The sequence below is a fragment of the Fopius arisanus genome, unplaced genomic scaffold (assembly GCF_000806365.1).
Source record: "Fopius arisanus strain USDA-PBARC FA_bdor unplaced genomic scaffold, ASM80636v1 scaffold00114, whole genome shotgun sequence".
In the NCBI taxonomy this organism is placed as follows: domain Eukaryota; kingdom Metazoa; phylum Arthropoda; class Insecta; order Hymenoptera; family Braconidae; genus Fopius; species Fopius arisanus.
The window spans coordinates 96317-110934 of record NW_011887853.1 but is presented as its reverse complement, the minus strand read 5'-3'; the positions used below and the strand labels follow the sequence as shown (position 1 = coordinate 110934).

Here is a 14618-nt window from a genome sequence, read left to right as displayed (position 1 = left end):
TCCATTTATTTCGAAGAGTAAATTTTTCACGGTCAAGATTTTTTGTTCTTTTTTTGAATCATGATTATCCCGTGTTTTCGCGGAATAAAACGCTTGTACATATGAAATATTCAGCTATACTTACTTGCCATCTTCTTGGGAAAATTTTTTCACTTTATTCAGACTGTCACTTAAGTGTTCAGCGTACTTAAAAAATAAGGGAATTTCAATTACACTATTACACTATTTTCACATACACTATATTTATCATTATTGAATAAAGAGTTTAATATTTTATGCTAACCACTATGAATAATAAACAAAGAACAAATAAGAAATAAAAAAAAACACTCAATGTCGTCAAATTTAATTTCATTTATTAACATTCATCGATAATAATAAAAGTGAAAATTTGACATTTTTTTTTAACATGCAAAAAATCGGTGAATTTCTTTTAGAAAATTTTCAATTGAGTAAATTTTTATATTTTCAAAGTTAATGGAATAGAATTCCATGTACTTGAGGAAATTTTTTTCGCGTGCCACCACTTTATGGGTTTTACACCCCACTCTCCTCTTACTCTGAGTAGCGTGGAGTAAGGGTCCCGTTGCGAGATATTTTGTTTTCATGACAAGACATTCCCATTTATTAATGATCGAAAATAATTGAAAATGTCAAAATATGCAACTATTATTACACAGAGCAAAATTTAGATATGAAAACATTTCGAATAATTGACAAATTCAACAAAATTGGATTGATATACGCCCGGTATTGTGCATCAGGCCTTTTCGGCAAGTCAGATTAGCAATTAGAAATAAATGTATATAAGGAATGCATGAGAAGTACGTGAAAATTGGCGGAACAATAGTGGAAAACACATACTGAGTTATTGAGGTTTCACCAGACCGGGAAATTGTTGAAAAAAAAATGGAAATTTAAACGCCTGCGTGCACCTTTCTCTCTTTACTATAGCAGAATCGCCATAGAGACGAACTAAGTTTATAGAACTTGATTCGAAAAGCATTATATTTCCTATAAAAAAGTCAGCGATGCATCACCAATGCCGAAAAGTCCACTTCTTCAGTGGTAAAATAGAAGAAACGATGAAAAGTTAATGAAAAAAAGTTGGTCGCATGGCAAGCGCTGCGCCGCCCGTGTATACTCGAACGCAAAATTGCCACACCGCCACCGGCACCCTCTCCATACGCCGCTTGAGATTGTCCCGAGAGTCAACAACAAATCTCTTGGCAAAATCTTGGCAAAATCTCCTTGGTAAATTTCTAATACGGGATTGCTCGCATGGTGAGCGCAGCGCTTACTTTCGTCGGAAAATTTTTTCAAGATTTTTTTTTTGTTTTATTCGGTTCTGTCTTGAATTTCAGAATCCGCGTTAAAAAAACACCAAATTATAGCTCAAAAATTTAAATAGAAAAATTCAATAGAATTTGAAAAGACATGGCATTTTTACTGTAGATTATCCGATAGAAATCGTGCAAATTCAGATGGAATTTTTGATAGAATTCGAATAGAAAGCTCATAGAAATCCTATAGAATTTCGTACGCAAATTTGCTAAGATTTTCTATTAATTTTTTCCATACGTGGTTTCCTGCAAATGCAATTGGGAAGTTTCACTTCTTTCTGCGCGCTATGTTTTTTTCCGAAATTATTTTTTTTCCATGAATCGTATTTCTACAGTAATCTGTATGCGATAGTGGAAATATTGGGGACTTAATAAAAATGGACTTATCTCCTTTTACCACTTCGCTATTGAATTAGAATACGTGGTCCATAAGGATTATTTTCATTGTATTCATTGTTGAATAAATATCAATAAAATACATACTTAGGAGTCAGTCCATTCGGAAGCATATTGCTAATATATTAGCAAAAACACATACAAGAATTGATTTAAATGGAAGCAATATCGCAATTGTATTTTTTTTTCAATTTTTTTGAGTACTTTTGCGGTTAACTAGAATCTCAGAAATTCAGTGGGTGTTTTTCAGCACTATTTTGACAAATTTTTATGTAATTTAAATTTGTTCCATATCCATCTCGATTTTAAGTAACTCATTTGCCTGGCCTGATAAGTAATTCTCAGCAAACTATGAAAAAGTTTTAATAGTTGGTCAGAATTATTTCGCATTCCTTTTCGAATTTCCAACAAAGACCAAAACTGATATAAATATGTTTACGGTGAAAAATTGTCTGAACAAACATAATTGATAAACGATCTGCCAATTGCTCATGTCACCTTTCACAATCTCCTTCACTAAATCGTGACAGTTTCAAGGGGTTGATTCTACAGGAGTTTTGATGGTGGGGGAGTCACAGGAAAACTTTTGTGTTACCATACATTGTGTTATCATAGAAAACATGAAAACTATGTGGTTTTCCACCGTGGAAACTATAAGTTTTAGTCGTAATCCACCGAGTGCTCCAAAATGATCGAGAATTGACCTGAGGGTAGTTATGGTTGTATTGCCCCCACTCCGATTCAAAGATAATTCTTATAGGTGGACATGACTATATACCGAAGATATCCGAAGGCTCTTACTTCTCACTTCCTTTCGAGACGCTCGGAGCACTTCGGATCACTTCGTCGTATTATCCGGTATACTTTCGCCCCATGAAACCGTTGGAAAGCGTTGCTTTGTACGCAGTGACGGAAGGGAAGCCTCGAGAAAAAAATCATGCATCGGCTTAGTTGTTTTTAGTGTAGAGGATCGCATAAAATTCAGAAAAAAGTGTCATAGAATTTATTTCAATTTGGTGAGACATCGACTCTGGAACATCGTTCGTGATTATTCTATGGGTTAGTTATTCATACACATATCTAATATCTTAAAATATAGTCATCTGATGTAAGTAAAGATCCCTATTAAAAAAATCGTTGTCACTCTGAGTCAGCTGACACTTCCACCTCCCTAAACCCTTTATTTTTCTGGTTGAGGAATACATATTGTATATCATTTGGAAGCTTATGAAATTTGCTTTGTAATGGTTATTGTTTCAGCCCCGTATGTTAACCCGTACGGAAGTTATAGCGTTTTAAATATTAAAATGGACATGAAATGTCATGTCACGTTACGCTCGCACATTTTCTTTTGAGGGTATTTTCAGAAGCTCAGCTAATGATACATTATGGGTATCTACCATCATTTGAATCTCGGGAAATCTCATGTTTTTACCAAATTGCCGCTATTTAAAAAGCCCACAATTAGCCGAAAAAATATAGAAGTTGCGATGAACCAAGTGCAATTTAACCTCGTTTTAACATTTTACCCTCCAATATGCATAAATCCTCAAAGGACAATGTGTTTCACCTATAGATGAACACACCCTGTAGAAGCATAGGAACAACAATCATATTAGAAGAATGATTTTTGTTCACATTGCTATTTTCAAAAACTGTTGGAGATTCTCCAAAGTATCACCAATCAAGTTTTACACCTTATTTCGTTTGCATTTATGAAAATTTGCGAATAAATGTATACACTTTGTACACTTTGTGAAACACAATTTCATGACACTGTATATCATTTCCGAGCAATATTACTCGATCGAAAAAATCATATACCTGAAAGATTCCATTCGGAAGTAACATCAAGAGAAGAAATCGGGGTCTTACAGGAAACGGCACTATACGAGGGATTTTCTTTTTTTTTTCAATTGAAAACGTGCGTGGCACGGGAATAATTAATTCGATGAAGAATCATTATTTTCTCTGTAAATTCAAGATGTCGCTAATGTGGAAAATAATTATTGAATATTAATTTGTATTTATCTCGTTTATTGTTAAATATATTGGTCAGTCGGATTAGCCACTTCAGATGCATGTTGGTAGGGGATGGATATTCTTTTTTTTTAAGAGTGAGAAACACGTGCTGTTTTTTTTTGTAATTCCGCAAAACTGGATATTTCTTATTGAAAAAAACAAAATCAAATCCATTTTTTGATAAATATTTTTAATGAAAAAATTAAAAAATTTAGATTTTAAAACAAAATCTTTAGTTGGCACTACTTCATATTTACAATAGTAAAACTAGTTACTGAATGGCAACTTTTTTTTAATACGAAAAAAGATTATCATAGCGCGCTCCCACTCTACGTAGTTCACTTCCTACTTTCCACATTTTCCGCAGAACGAAAAGTGGGGATGACTTAGTTTTATTTTTATTTTGAATTTTAAAAAAATGTTATTGATTAGTTGCTGTAAATCCAAACAAATGGCAAGGATTTTTTTAATTCATGTAATTGTGAGGCATTAAGAAAAAGAAAACACTCATAAGTGTTCGCTTATTTTAATGAAATTATCCACTAAACAATAAAAATTGCAAATTTGACAACATGAATGTTTCCTCGTATTCATCATTGAAATAAAACTCTTTAGTGTAGTTGAAAAATGACCAAGTGCGATTATCATTTAAAAACATTACATTTTTTGGAGAAAGTTGATTCTGTCGCCGGTGAGTAGTGGTGGAAATCGAGAATTGGCGACATCATAAAAGTATTTCTAGCAGTTAGAATATCATGAATAATGAAAAAATTAAATGGCATTAGACTTTAATGCTCGTTTCATTGTGATTTTGGAGACCCAATATTTTCCGGAATTTACTATATCTAACTGCAGTTTTATTGCTTTCATTTTTCAAATTGAACAGGGATCGGCAAAATACAGGTATTGCAGGAGCGCGTGCTATAAACTTTTTCGCTACAACTCAAGGCGGGCAGAAAAGGGAAGGGCGGGGTATCGAGAGGGTAGTAGACACAGTTGTATGAAAAGCGCCATAGCGATCATTTTTATGACTACGGTTTTTCCACATAAAACAACAATTTGGATTCGACTCGATAAATTTTCTTCATTATTGAATGCCTTTGGATATTAAGAGGCGAGAAGGATGCACATTCCAAATGCCCCCCCCCCCCCTCCTTTGACACTCGTGCTGACTCAGGGTTCCGCAAACTGTTCCAGAACAATAGGGCCTGTTGTGCCCGAAATCACTGATTGATCTGGGACACTTTCGAGCTATAAAATTAATTTCACTCGAAAGAATATATGACTAAAAATTCACTTCGTTTTTTTTCTTTTTATGTAAACAATTCACCACTAGTCCAAATCATTATCTCTCATTATTATAGTCTCACTGATGGGATAAATAACTGCACACACAATGTCAAGGGTTCACTGCTATATTTTTTTATATTTTCTCAAAAAGTATTATTTATGTATACTGAAGTTGGTTTTTCACGTATTTAAAAATGTCCTTTGTTTTCTACACGTAAGGTATGGTTCACTAATCGACCGTAATACTCTCAACTAATCTCTAGAACTTGTACTGGATTCAAGAGCTTGGAATTATCGATTTGATGTTGTCGGAAGGATCTTCTACTTGTAGCTGACTATTCTTACTTTTATCAATTTTTGGTAACAGACTAAGGAGTTGGCAATTTTTGAGGAGGAGGAAATTCTCGTTGTTTTATTGGTGAAAATGTCAGAGGGGCGGATACGTACAGAAGGGAAAAGGAGATCCTTAGATGGGTTATTTCTTTCAGGTCAGTGTTTTGCATTGTTTGACTCTTGGTCGACCTGCACGTGTTCATAGTAGAGAAAAGGCATCTGCAAAGGATTATGTCGTAAAAATTCATAAGGAAATTCAAGAACGATTTTTTTTATAGCGGACTGAGTTTTCTTCTTAGTTTTTATGATTGGTTTCTGGAAGTTGAATGTTGCCTGGTCACCATAAATTTCAATTTGAAATGCAGAAAAAATTACTCACAATGGTAGTTCTTAAAATTTTGGAAAAGTTAGACATCTGCTTCCGGGGGAAATATCAAAGGTGATGGTTATTTTTGAGGATGTTTCGGCATTGGTCTTGGGGAGTGCCCCATGACATCGGGCTGAGGAATGTTGGGGAAAGTTTTCTCTAATAATCCTCTGTCAAATTTTTATTTTTAAAGTTCTCAAATATTTCGTGACAGCGGCATTAAAATACCCTTTTTTAATTGTTCTTCTTCCCCACTGTCCTTTTTCGAGGGAAGGAATGAAACAGGGCCCATCATAGAATAGGCCTCAATTTATGATTTGTATTGTAAATACTGTCATAACCTTTGGGAGCTTGACTTCCGACTACAACACCGATGGTGGTCCTTAATTTGATGCTTACCCAATAGCTCAATACCTCCCAGGTAAGAATTCAAAGGTTCGACGATGGGGCCGACCTTTTGCAAACCTTGTTTTGCCGAGGCTTGTCGATATGAGGATTAATACAGGCCTGACCTGACCATGACTTGTTGAGGATGGGATATATTAGGCTGATAACAGGCTCATGTAAACCTCAACTCAATGAGCCTCGACAGGACAGGCTTATACTCAGGCTAGGCCGAAGCTTGATCCATTGAGGCTAAGTTAAAAGCCCTTGGAATACTTTTGGACAATTCTGGCTCCCCTCAGGCTGCTGAGTCCAAGCCTAGACACAGGATCGAATCAGTCTTGCCTTGATAAGAATCATTCATACCAAGGTGAATTGAGGCTTCTGTAAGTGTCAGCGTACTGGGCCTAAATAGCCTAAGCTTATATTCAGGCTTGGCTGAAGCCTCGTCCGGCGAAGCTAAGTTATGGGCCTCCATAATATTTTGAATCTCCTTATGCTGCTTGGTCCAAGGCTCGAAACAGATTAGCACCAGCTTTGGTTTGTTGAGGATAACTTATAGCACGCTGAGTACATGCTCGGTTCAGCCTAAGCGCGCTGAGGCTGAGCATACTAACCTTATCATTAGGCTCAACCGAGGCATGAATGATTGAGGCCCAGTTAAGATCCTTTGAAAGACCCTGGGTAAACTCTGACTCGCTTCAGGATTATTATAAATAATAATAATAATAATATTAATAATAATAACAATCAATTCGCTGCAGATAAAACAAATTTGTGCGTATGTTTGTAATAAGGATTAGGAGTCACCGAGGAATGGGGGGCGGGGGATTGATCGAGAAAAAGTAACTTATGTTAATAATGTAAATTAAGTAAATAGTTAGTGGTGTTGGTTACATTACACAAGTAGAACGTTATTCAACAACATTATTTCTACAAGTTGACATAGACTTCATAGGCACAATTGAAAATGACAATTCATAGGTGCGCGTTAGCTTAGTGGTAAGGCGTAAGTTTTGTAATGTTAGGGTCGTGCGTTCGAATCTCGGTGGCGGCGGTCAATTTTTAAGTTAATTAATTAGGTCTTTCCAATGATCCATTCATCAGAGATAGGTAAATGGGGGTGAAATTGACTTGTATTAGTAACAACAAAGTAATTATTTTACTTTTTTTCATTATTTTGATCAATAATTTCTAGATAAATTGAAGGATTGGCTAACGATTGGATCAAGCTTGGATCAAGCTTGGTTCAAGCTTTGGAAAGCCCTGGGTTTCAAGCCTTCGGCAAGCCTTGGCATCGAGGCTCTACCCCCTGTTATGATCCAAGGCTCAACAAAGGCTTTACTCATGGTCAATTCCACCCTCAACCCACGCTTGTCAAGCCTTCGCCGAATCCTCGTCGAACCCTCTCCCTATCGTCCATTCCTACCTGGGCTAGAACCCCAGTTAGGCAACTCTCCGATCTCTCGATTCCTAAAACTTCTCATCAAGACATACCCCTCCCTTATCTCTGCAATTACAACCCTCAATGGTCATGTCTCGTGTCAATTAGCCAATCCTCCACTATGGGCCTTGCCCCCCCTCCGTTTAGCCCAACCCCTACCATCGGCCTGCAGAACACTAACTAAAACCCTTCTGCACTTCAACTCAATCAGAATTATCCCAAGAGTACAAGAAATAACATCTCTCATTTATTCAGAAATAAATACAAAGTCTTCCAAACAGTGCTTGTCCACGAGTAAAACATTCGTGTGTGAGTCGAAGTGAATTCTGCTGCAATCCGGAATCCAACAGAGGTATTGCTTGTAAATCACTACTGAAGGGCTGTCATTTCTTTTTTCTATCGCTATATCGCTTCTATTATGATTTTTTTCTATCGGTATTTTAGTTTGTCCACTCCCATGATTATGAACTAAAGAAAAGGGCGAAAACACGTGGAAATGCCAAAAATAATGATAAAACGATATTTCCATGTCCAGAGAAATATCATGCATGTACATGATATTATTATGTATTATGCTAATGTCTTGGGAAAAAATGATGTTTTCATAAAATAATTCTTTTTTCCCCATGAAAAATCCTTTTATTTGCTCAAATTCATTTTTTGATTTTTTTTTCCGAGAGCATCATAGGAGTGTACAGTTTTCAAATATGTTTAAAATCAAGCTTCCTTCATCATGCAAATATCAACGAATTACCCTCGATAATTGTCGGATGTTTCCGGGTTGTCGAGTTAGGGGGCAACGGTCAAGACAATACTCTTGAAACCCCCAAAAATCAGTTACATTGCGACCATCAACTGAATAAGTTTGTTTTCTCACCGTACATCAACGCGTAACTCACCCAACGATTAAACCAACGAATTTCAACTCAACGTGTAAAACTCAACCGACGCTTTAAATTAACGCGTGCTTCTCAACGAATTAATATCAATTAATTATGCTCATTATTGTACTCATCAACGCATTATTTGTTAATTATCGATCGCATCTTATCTATTAAATCCAACGAAAATAGCGGATTACTCTATAATTGTCGCCGTATAGCACATCATGAGACCGAAGCGCTCTGCGCGCGCAATTTGATTCCGTTGTATTAAGGATGATATAGCCAATTGACCAATGAGAAATGAATTTTATTTGGAATGGCCAATGAGAATTGAGGAGTATAGGGGTGAAAAGTGTTACGCATGAAGTTAGCGGATCTTACTCTCGGCCAACTTAATTTTGGTGTATCTCCTTTTATAGATAGGAACGCGACACACACCGCACACTCGTCTACTCAACGATTTACTCATTAATTCAACGACTTTAATTATTGTTTAACTCGTTTAAACCCGTTAATCAACATTTAATTACTCAACAAATACCTGTACATAATTGTATATTTTTCGACAAGTGACTATGAAACGCGAAGTGTTTTATAATTCCGCTTTCAACTACATTCAACTTTATTCACAACCCATACTTTCATTTTCCGACGCACGACCACCCAAAATCCACGTCCCTCGTCAAACAAAATAAGTTTATGATCGCAATTTTTTTTTTAAGGAATACCGTATTGAAAAGAAAGTAATTCAGGTTTGGCTGAAATCGATGTGTATCAATTTTCATTTCTTTTTTTGCAATTAAGTAGTGGTATTACCTTTATTTTACGAATAGCCACAATTTTTTCTGATGGAAACTATTTTTCAATTATCATTTGCAAATATTTCTCTCCCAGTTGGGGTCAATTATCGATGAATATTTTCCACATGCAAAGAGATATCTACATTTTAATTATTAACATTTTTGTAGTTGTCATTTTCACAGAAAATATGTTCAAAAACAATTGGTTATCAATAATATTTCATTAAATTTTTGGTAGTCAATATAATTGATTCATTTTTTGTTTGAAAGAACATATGTTGCATCTCACATCTAATTTTTTGAAAAATGATTTCCGAAAAATTTTATCACATTTTCGGAAAGGACGCTTCTTTTTCGTTTGTCCCTATGTACCGTCTTCTAAAATTGATATTCTTTTTTAGTGTAATTTCGACATTGGAATTGAAATCATATTAGAAATATTTCAATAATTCTAAACTCTGAATATATTTTGTCTTTTTTTCTATATACTTGTTTGTATTCCTATACGTGATGAAACCGTCTGAAAAGTAATCGCAACTACTTTGATTGAAAACATACACTTGCATCATAATTGGATAATAATAAAATCACCGTGGAAGAACTGTGCGGCGGTGAATTGTTTCTAGAAATAGTTGTTCCAGGAAATTTTGCAAAAACCAAAATAATCCCAATTTAAAAATAAAAAAAACCATGTGTGTAGGTTATTCAAAGTTATTTGGCTTCTATTTGCAGTGAGCTATGGATAGGCGCCTTGAAAACAATGTAAATGATGATCCCAGTGACGAGGAGTTATTATATGACTCTGAAGAAGATGATAGGATCAACAATGATCCCGTGGTTATTCCTGGTCTCGGAGATTTCAATCAGGTAGAGGTTTTGTACGATTCAGATGAAGAGTTACCGGACCATCCTGAGCAACAACAGCCAGGCGATGAGGCTGATGCGGACATCGAATTGCTCCCTGATTCTGAAGAGAGTGCCGATGAAGAAGAAATATACGATTCTGATGAAGAAGTAGAAGCTGTGGAAGATGACGTACCTGGCCAACAGTTCAACGTCTTCGAACAATTTTTCAACTTTAACGTCGAGGGAATGGGATTAGATGGACCTCTGTTAGCCCGAGGCAATGTGCCGAAATTTGAGAAGCTTCTCCTGGAGATAGCCAAGGCACTTCGGTATAAGCATTCATATGTTTCAATGTTGAAATCCTTCAAAATAGCAAATATGGAATTCGACAATGCGAATTTCCCAACAACAATGGCTGCCTTTTGGCGAGTAGTGAGTCGTAACCTTGACAACTTCACGCGTTCCATAGTGTGTACGATATGTTTCGAAAATTTAGAAGCGAGAAAAGAACCTGATCGAATCTGCCGATGTAGAAGTACAGGCCCAGGCAAAACAACTAATATGGGAACTTATCTGTATCTAAATCTACCTGCTCAGCTTCAAGGACTTCTCAGTAAAACTGGCAAGTATACAGCCTTGCAATATCCGTAGACGAGAGTCAAACGTAATCCTAATGCCATTGAGGATGTGTATGATGGAACCGTATACCGACGCCTATCTGCAGATGGTGGATTCCTGTCCAGAGGAACTAATAATTATTCCCTCGTCATTTGGACGGATGGAGTGGACCCCGTCGTCTCGGCTTCAGTTACTATTTGGCCAGTTTTCGTTCAGGTCCTTGAATTGTCTCCTCGAGCTCGACAGCGGAATTCACTGCTAGCAGCTCTCTTCGTTGGTCCAAGAAAACCAAAAATGGCTCAATTTCTGACCCCTGTCTGTGCAGAATTGCGGAGCTTGCACAGAAATGGAATCACCTGGCATCCAGGTAGAGGTGCACAAATAACAAGTAGATTCATTCCTCTCATTATTGCTGCCGATTCCGACGCCCGATATTCGATCCTGGGGATGACGCGTTTCAATGGTTTTTCAGGCTGCACTTTTTGTTATGCGCGAGGTGCGAGAATCGGTGCGCGACACGAGTTCCATATCTATAGATACCGCGATGGCAACCTTGAGAATGGAGAAGATTTTGCTGCTGATCGCACCGATGAGGAAATAAGGCGAGATGCCAATCTAGCCCACGCAAATCATGTGCCCGAAAATGGGGTTCGAAATATTTCAGCTTTGACTATAATCCCAGGTTTAGATCTTCGTTCATGCCAGCTTGCAGAAGCATTACATTGTCTGTGGGAAAGAAATCTGCCCCAACTGTATAAAATTTATACAAATCCTGCTACGGAGAACTATATAACTCCCGCACAGATCCGGACGATCAGCAGCCGTATCGAATTAGTGACACCACCAACAAAACTGGCGAGACGTCCGCGACCTTTGGAATACTTTGCTAAGTACAAAGGCACAGAATACCGAAACTTAGCTTGGTATTACTGGCTTCCATGCGCTCATGAGTTCATGAGCGATGAACAAATTGAACATTTTTCTCTCTTTGCCGAAGCAACGTACATTATGAACAAGGATTCAATTGTCGATGAGCAATTAAACCATGCTACACGTGCCATTAATCGTTTTCGGCAACAATACGGGATTATGTTTGAAGAACGTTATCAGACATACAGTCTTCATCTGCTGAAACATATAATTCGTTGTGTTCGAGAATTGGGTCCCTTGTGGGTGGCGTCTGGATTCTGGTTTGAATCACTAAATAGGCAGTTGAAAAATTACATAACGAGTCCTACTGATCGTGCAATGCAAATCGCATGTCGAATTTTATTGGCCCAAATGGTTGAAAAATGCCTTGATTGGGAATTGACACCGGGAGTTTTGAATGTACTCCGAGAATTCCTTCACAAAGCACGCTGGGTTGTGTTACCAGAAAACGCAACTGGGAGATTTGTTCGGCATGCTAGAGGAAGACCAGCATTGCTTGACGATGATGAAACTGTCGCGCTAAATGCAGCTGGATATGCTGATATCCATGAACACCTACGTATTACTCGCCTTCAACGTGTTTGTATTGATGGGGTTATGTACCAGACGCAGAATGGGAGATCTCTAAAGTATGACAACTCAGTTGTCCACGTTACTCCAGTTGATGCCGATAACCGTCTTGAATTTATTCGCATAACCTCCATCATTACTTGGCAACGCGGCGCCGAAATAATGAGAGGAGTTTTCGGATCTCGCTTCCACACAGTAGGATCTGCTTTCAACACGTCTTATATGAAAATTGTTGAACCGTCGCCGCAATTGGTATATTTACCTTTGTCATGCATAAATGCTCTCGCCGTTTTAGTCGAAGTTTCAGGGAGTATTTATATGTCTCCGATTCCAAACCGATGGGACGTTGATTAATGTATCTGCCAATAAATTGGAATGTGTAAAATATTCATTTAACCCGCCCTGCAGTTTTGAACTATGATTCTGTAATTATGTAAAATAAATGGATGGAACCTGAGCTCGTAAAAAACTGTTCTTCGACTCCCTAGCAGAAATTGAAAGTAACATCGGGCTCGCCCGGACTTTGATCAATATGGGACTCAATACGGATCAATACGGGACTGTTAGAGTCGAATAAATATCAATAGTTGTAAATAAATAAAAATAAAAAAAAACATCGTCGTTACCTCTTCTTCAAATTCCATCCTTCAAAATTATTAATTTACGTATAATTACACTGGTGGTACATTGGGGAACGGAAAAAATCGAGGGGAAACTACCTAACGGGGTGCAAAAGTAGGGTTATATGCAAAACCGCTACAGGCGCGCCTCCGTCCAGGCGGGCGCAGCGCCGGCGAGCTCCCAGGCGCATCGCCCTCGGAAAAACGCCCCGACTGTTAGAGTCGCCCCACCAGCCAAAATTTCTACCAGAACTCGCTCGCAATACAATGCATCATTTATGATTTGCTAATTCAATGACAAAGTAATATAAAATATTCTGAGATTCGAAATGAAGTCTGTTTCTATTATAAAATGCATGTATATATGCGCTGAATTCTCACGATTTTTTTTACAAATTCATTTTTATAAATATGAATTAAAATGCAAATAAACTTGTAGCTTTTATAAGATTTTTTATATGTATCGGAAAATACTCTTCTCGCTGCTACTTCTCGAGATCCTCCTAAATATAATTCCCATGTCGATACAGTTGACGATATATTCACTTTTATTAAACTGTGATGATGAATTCGAAAGTGTTGGAATTGAAGTTAATCGGAGTGTCGAAGAAATACGCAAGGAAAAATCGTATAAAAAGATCGTAATTGAATAGCGAGCAGAAATTCTGTACGCTTGTTGTATATGGGCGTTAGGATATTTTCTATACAAAAGTGTTCTATTTGCCTTATTTTTCTACCACTTTGTGAAGAAATAATCCGCAAATGAAATTTTCGTCTGGGAAATATACGCATAAACTATACCATATGCGTATGAAATTTTATTCTCCATTAATATGAAATCTTTCTATATGATTTATCACATACGAGTAAAATACTCACATGACTTCGCTTAAATAACGATGAGCATCCGAGCTCATCGGCGTAAACCCTACAACAAACCCTATGGAAAAAAAAACTTAAAGGAAATAATATGGAGTATTTAACATTTGCTTTTTAAGAAAAACATGCTAAAAAATGTTACAGGATATCATGCAGGACGCCCTATAATAAATCTTATACGAAACACTATAAGAGAATTCCCGGGCAACCCTAATGAAAAAGACCCCCGAGGAAATCCTATAGGAAATTTTATGGGCAGTTTTATTGGAAAAAATCTGATAGAAAATCTTATAGAATATTTTTATATGAGTTTCTCCCTCCTTCCCCTTTTCGCCTCCCCCACGACCATTGCACTTCGAATGCCGAAAAATGATTAGTGCACTGTCATACTTGCCTATATAGGAATCCAATATGATTTACCTATGTAAATTCTATAGGATTTTGTATAGCAACTCTTACAGAATATTCTTATATGAACACGTCCCCCTTCCTCTTCTCCTTCTCGCCCAATTCTATAGGATTGACATATGTGAATCCTGTGGGATTTTCTATAGGAAATCTTATATAATATTTTCATATATTTACGTATAGGAATCCTATAGGATTTACCTCAGTGAATCCTACAGGGTATTCTATAAGAAATATTCTAGAATATTTTTATATGAGTTTCTCCCTTCTCTCCGTTTTTGCCTCGGCCACGATCATTGCACTTCCAATGACGAAAAATGATAAATTATCTGTCACGAACTACATTATTAGAGGTCAAGTAATTTCAATTGATTTAGTCATCTATGAATAATTAGAATCCTGCAGTTTTAAGGGGTTATATACAGTTAGGATTTTTAAAAAATCTATTTTTTTTTGCGTTTTCTTAATATATATATATATATAT

The 14618-nt window shown here is 36.8% G+C and overlaps 1 long non-coding RNA gene across 1 annotated transcript in view; it reads left to right on the top strand.

Annotated features, from left to right (window-relative positions):
- The first annotated feature begins 2659 nt into the window (after nt 1–2659).
- The window catches only part of LOC105271619 (uncharacterized), a 36291-nt gene continuing 24332 nt past the window's right edge, over nt 2660–14618 (top strand). Inside the window, exon 1 of the long non-coding RNA XR_892662.1 lies at nt 2660–2798. This is a non-coding gene — a long non-coding RNA (uncharacterized lncRNA). The remainder of the gene's footprint in view (nt 2799–14618) is intronic.